Genomic DNA, 6,028 nt, shown 5'->3' on the forward strand with positions numbered 1-6,028 from the left:
GACTCTGCAAATACAAGCCCCTATCATCACCTGCACCTGTGGGAGCATTGGCTTCAGGGGGCAGGTGCTCCTGGCTTACTGTAGGCTCCACCCAGCACGATTACTCACATTCTGCCCCCAAAATAAGGTGATGACATAAGCCTGTCCTCTGAATCAGGACACCTTTGAGAGTGAAAGTGATATGTTATTAATAACCACAAATAAACCAGACAGATCAGGGAAAACTGGAAAACAGACTCCCCCTAAACTACAGAGTCAGGGGCTTTGTCATCTCTGGGTCCCACACGACACACTTCCTGCCACATACATGCTCAATAAATGGTCATCACAACAACTAGGGCATCTTGAGCATTTGCTTAACGCAAGCTTGTCCAATCCATGGCCCGCAGGCCTAGGACAGTTCTGAATGTGGCCCAACACAAATTCGTAAACTTTCTTAAAACATTATGAGGCCGGGCGCGGTGACTCACGCCTGTAATCCCAGCACTTTGGGAGGCAGAGGCGGAGTCGGGCAGATCATGAGGTCAAGAGATCGAGACCATCCTGGCTAATATGATGAAATCCCGTCTCTACCAAAAATACAAAAATTAGCTGGGTGTGGTGGCGGGTGCCGGTAGTCCCAGCTACTTGAGAGGCTAAGGCAGGAGAATCGCTTGAACCCAGGAGGCGGAGGTTGCAGTGAGCTGAGATCTCACCACTGCACTCCAGTCTGACAACAGAGCAAGACTCCATCTTAAAAAAAAGAAAAGAAAAAAAAAAAAAAGGAGTTTGGAGTTTTTTGCATTTTTTTTAAAGCTCATCAGCTATCGTTAGTGTTAATGTATTTTATGTGGGGTCCAAGACAATTCTTCCAATGTGGCCCAGGGAAGCCAAAAGATTGGACTCTCCTGGCTTAATGTATTAACTCGACAGTCCTCCCAGGGGCCTTATGAGGTAGTGACTGTTGTCTGCATCTTGCAGATGAAGAAACTGAGGCACAGATATATTTAATACTGTAACCTGTCTCGACCGCATGGCTAGGAAATGGGAAACAAGACAGTTTGGGTCTAGAGGTTGTGTGTTGGCAAAATCAATCATTCGCTCTTAGAGTCCTTCCCACCTCTACAAACTTCGGGTTCTTTTGATGTTTTTCCTCTTGTTTTCTCCTTTCCCAGGTCTCTCCTTTTGTCCTTTCCTCCTTTCTCTCTCATACTCTGTCCTCTTTGTCTCTCCCTCTCGCTCGCTCTTTCTGTTCCACCCACTCTTGCTCTCTCTGTCTCTCCCATCTTTGTCTCTCTGTGTCTCTAACTGTTGTTCCTGCTCTTGGGAACTCTCTGTTTCTGTCTCTCTGTATTTCCCTTGACATCTTTTTTTTTTCTTTTCTTTTTTCTTTTTTTTTTAAGACAGGGTTTCACAGTGTCACTGAGGCTGGAGTGCAATGGTGTGATCTTGGCTCACTGCAGCCTCAACCTCCCAGGCTCAAGTGATCCTCCCACCTCAGCCTCTCAAGTAGCTAGGACGATAGATGTGTACCACACCTGGCTAATTTTTGTATTTTTTTGTACAGATGGGGTTTTGCCAAGTTGCCCAGGCTGGTCTCAAACTCCTGGTCTCCAGCAGTCCTCCCGCCTTAGCCTCCCAAATTGCTGGGATTGCAGGCCTGAGCCACTGGCGCCCGTCCATGACTCCTTTCTTGAAAGACTCTCACTGTCTCTTTTCTTGCCATCTCTCTGCTCTTCCTTTTTCTGTCCTCCCTTTTTCCTCCTCCTCTTTCTCCTTCTCTCTGTGTCTCTCCCTCTCTCTCTGTGTCTCTCTCTTCCGCACATTATGCATTCTCACCAACCATGACTAAACACCTATGCGATAGAAGAATATGTTTTCAGTAACTCACTGTGGGTGCTGGCTTGTAGAAATCCCACAAGCCAGGCCCTGTGCCTTCACTACACTTTTGGTGAGAACTTCTGTGGACAGAGGCACAAAAGCCTCAAGCTGTGAGATTCAAAATCTGGTAGTTAAGCCAGCCCCTCAGCGCTCCCAGCTTGTGCCTCCATCCTTGTTCAAAACAATGAGTTGGAAAGTGTCTTGATGACTTTCAGCAGACAGACCTGCAAAGAAGAGAAGCTGGTCTGGACTCCGGCCTTCCTTCACAACACACGGACAGGTAAATAAAATTAATGGCATGTGTCTCTTTTTTGCAAGAGAAGGATAACCACAGTATATCCTTTACAACAAGTATGTATGTTCAAAGCACATGAAATGAATGTCTCTTGAAGGACAAAATAGCCTTGGAATATCATTTTGAAGCCAAGGAGAAAAGTAACTTTTTCTGGCTGGGTGCAGTGGCTCATGCCTGTAGTCCCAGCACATTGGGAGGATGACTCAGGAGGATCTCTTAAGCCCGAGAGTTTAAGACTAGCCTGGGCAACATGGCGAAGCCCCCATGTCTACAAAAACACAAAAATTAGCCAGGCGTGGTGGCGCGCACCTGTAGTCCCAGCTACTCAGGAGGCCGAGGTGGGAGGATGGCTGGAACCCAGGATGTCAAGGCTGCAGTGAGCTGAGATTGTACCACTGCACTCCAGCCCAGGTGACAGAGTGAGACCCTGTCTTGGGAAAAAAAGGTAACTTTTTCTTAACATGTAAACAGGGAGAAAAGTAATAGAAAAGGAGAAAATGATACTCCTCATAAGTGAAGTGAGTGAAAAATTAAGTGGGGATAGCAGAGAGGGAAAGAGAGGGGAAGGGAAATTAAGCAGAAGTCACAGTAGCCTGAGGAATGAGACAGAGGAGGATGAGGGGGAGGAGAGGCAGAGGAAGAGGAGGAGGAGGCAGAGGCAGAGAAGGAGGAGAAGGAGAGGAGGAGGAGCTGAGATTGGGGGAAGAAGGTGACTGATCTTAACAAATTTAAGATGAGACTTCAGCAGCCCCAGCTTAGGCAACTACCTGGTTGGCTCTGCTCGAATGAATGTCCACTTACGGAGGGAGGGAGAAGGAGGAAACCTGGAGACCAAAAGGGTTCCGGTGAAGTAGATAATCAGTCTCAAATCCCAGACTGGGCTCCACCCTTTTGTTCACCTTGGTTTCCGAATGGGTGTCCCTGTGCTCTGGAGGGGAAGTGTTCAGACAAAGACTCACTGGTGGCGATGAGTCAGGGCCCCACCCAGCCCCTACCAGCCCCAGGAAGCCTCTCCTTGCCCATAGGCCTGACAGCGGCTGGGTGTTATCAGGAGAAACCAAGAAACAGTAGGGGCATGAGAAGCCATTCAAAGTCACTCCAAAAGACCTGCTGTGGCCATAGGGTCTAGCTGCCAGAGCCCTGTAGCTGGGGTGGTTCCATTCATCCTGGCAATTAATGGTGAGTTGGCTGCCCAGTGTTTGCCATTTCAATGTCAACAGCCCAAGGGAGACAGCCCTGTGGAGCAGGATCAGCCCAGCTATACGATCTGTCACTTGGCCTGGCCGGATGGCTCAAGCCTGTAATCCCAACACTTTGGGAGACCGAGGCGGGTGGATCACTTGAGGCCAGGAGTTTGAGATCAGCCTGACCAACACGGGGAAACCCTGTCTCTACTAAAAATACAAAAATTAGCTTGGCGTGGTGGCACACATCTGTAATCCCAGCTACTCGAGAGGCTGAGGCAGGAGAACTGCATGAACCCAAGAGGTGGAGGTTACAGTGAGCCGAGATCACACCACTGCACTCCAGCCTGGGTGACAGAGCCAGACTCCATCTCAAAAAAAAAAAAAAAATCTGTTATCACACTATTTCCACCATCAACACCCTTCCTTTAGCTGTAAGACCTGAGAGGGCAGGAGACCTGTTGTAGATCCCACAGCATACCCAGCAATTGACCTACAGACTGGTATGCAGCAGGTGCTCAATAACTGAACAAGTTAGCATGCATTCAACTCTCCCTGCTGCCACAGACCAGCTGTGTGACCCTGCTCAACTTCCTTAACTTGTCTGAGCTGCTACTTCCCTTATCAGTACACGAGAGAGTGCCAGTGAAAGCATAGACTATTGCCTTCCCACCTTTGTGAGATAAGAGAGCCGGAGCATCCAGTCCATAGTTGTCATCAAAATATGGTGGGGGTGGAATGGAGGAGCTCCTTTCCCTTTCCAAAAGTCTGCAGCTTCTGTTGCCGCTAGTTCTGAGGGTGTCGTACAGATGTTACTTTTTAGGAAGACGGTGTGGGATGTGGTTAAGTGCTCATGATCTGGGGGCTGAGTACCCGAGTTCAAATGCTACCTCCTCCACCTGTCACTCCGTGGTGGCCACCGGCAAGCCACTTCATCTCGCTGAGCTTGTTTTCCCATGTGTAAAACAGAATTGTTAGGAGGCTTACGTGAGATAAATCCCACATCCCTGGCACATAGTAGATACTCCATACACCTTAGCCATGATCACCAGTTTCCACCTCCCAACCCTGTGATGGAGATGTGACTCTCCCCAGGGTGCAAAAGAGGAAACCAGGGCTGGCCAGGTGGAGAGGCCCTCTTCTGACAGCAGAACCAGAACCAGACACCCTTATCCCACCCACCCAGGCCCACCACAGCTGCCAAACATGAGCTGATGGGACAGCCCTCGTGGTCTCCACCCACTGCCCTGGTGGAGAAGTGAAACATGAACCCATCAGTGCAAGACAGAGGAAGAGGCACCAGCAAAGGTAAGAAGAGTCGGGTGGCCATGAATTTTGTTGAAGGGACAGTCCAGGACAAGGTCGAGTCCAGGGTGGCAAGAGGGTGGAGGCGGTGGGAGGATAGTATGACAAGAAGGGTATGGGGGCTGAGTCGGCTGGCAGCCAGGGGTGAAAAGCTGGTCCCGAGAATGAGGAAGGAAGCCTTTTTATCAGTGTTAACAAGAACAGAGAGGGAAGTTCTTTGCATCTGGCCAGATACCTCAGCTGTGACCTCCTGTCTCTCAGGAGGGGGTCCCTGCAAGTTTTGCTTTCAAAAGTCTCTTGGGAGAAAACACAAGTCCCTGATTCTTAGAAGCTGCCTTCATCTTAACTAAAGAAATCCCCCAGTGGCTTTTTGGTCAGCACAACAGGATTAGCCTTTCTGACTGGTGGGCTTCCAGCCTCTAAGGATAGCTGGATTTCCCTTGCTTTCACCTACCCATTTGCAGGTGAGAAAACTGAAGCTGGAACCTGGCCTCCAGTCCTGTCTCTGCCATTAGCAGCCCTGGGATCTTAACGCCTCCACCAGCTGAGCTTCAGTTTTTCCATCTGTAAAATGGAGGGTTGAGGCCACATCTTCCTTTTAGTCCTTCCTCTTCCCTTTCCTCCAGAGCAAGCGATGTGGAATTCTAAGGCCAAAGTCACCCTGATTGAATGGTGTGGATTAGTCAAGAACCCAAGATGACCCAAGGATTTGAGATTCCAACCTCCCGCAGGCAAGCAGAAGTGCTCCCTCCTACATAGGGCCGCCCTCCTTCCTGAGCAACTGGGCTGATTTGTGGAAGAAACAGCTGTGCTTTCTGGTGAGCTCCAATGCCAAACATGTGGGCCTTGGAGCAGGCAGGATGTTCCATCAGCAGTCATTGTTCACACCTGTGCTCTATGGGCCAGGCATCAAGCCAATAGTAACACCTCCTTTCACCCCACAACAACCCTGTACCAAGCACACACCCATTTTACACCTGAGGAAGCTGAGGCTCGGAGAGGCACCACGCCCAGGGTCATGTAACCACAGGTGACAAAATGAAGATGCAAATGCAACCTGAGTGATTCCGTTTGACGGAGCCACACCATTTAAATCAATGCTGGGTGATTGGATTATATGTAATTTCTTTTTAATTAAAAACTTTTTTTTTTTTTTTTTGCCAGACACAGTGGCTCATGCCTGTAATCCCAGCACTTTGGGAGGCCGACACGAAGTGGATCACTTGAGGTCGAGAGTTCGAGACCAGCCTGGCCAATACAGTGAAACCCTGTCTCTACTGAAAATACAAAAAGTTAGTAGGGTGTGGTGGTGGGCAACTGTAATCCCAGCGACTTGGGAGGCTGAGGCAGGAGAATGGCTTTAACCTAGGAGGCAGAGGTTGCA

Source organism: Papio anubis, chromosome 2 (genome assembly GCF_008728515.1).
Source record: "Papio anubis isolate 15944 chromosome 2, Panubis1.0, whole genome shotgun sequence".
In the NCBI taxonomy this organism is placed as follows: Eukaryota; Metazoa; Chordata; class Mammalia; order Primates; family Cercopithecidae; genus Papio; species Papio anubis.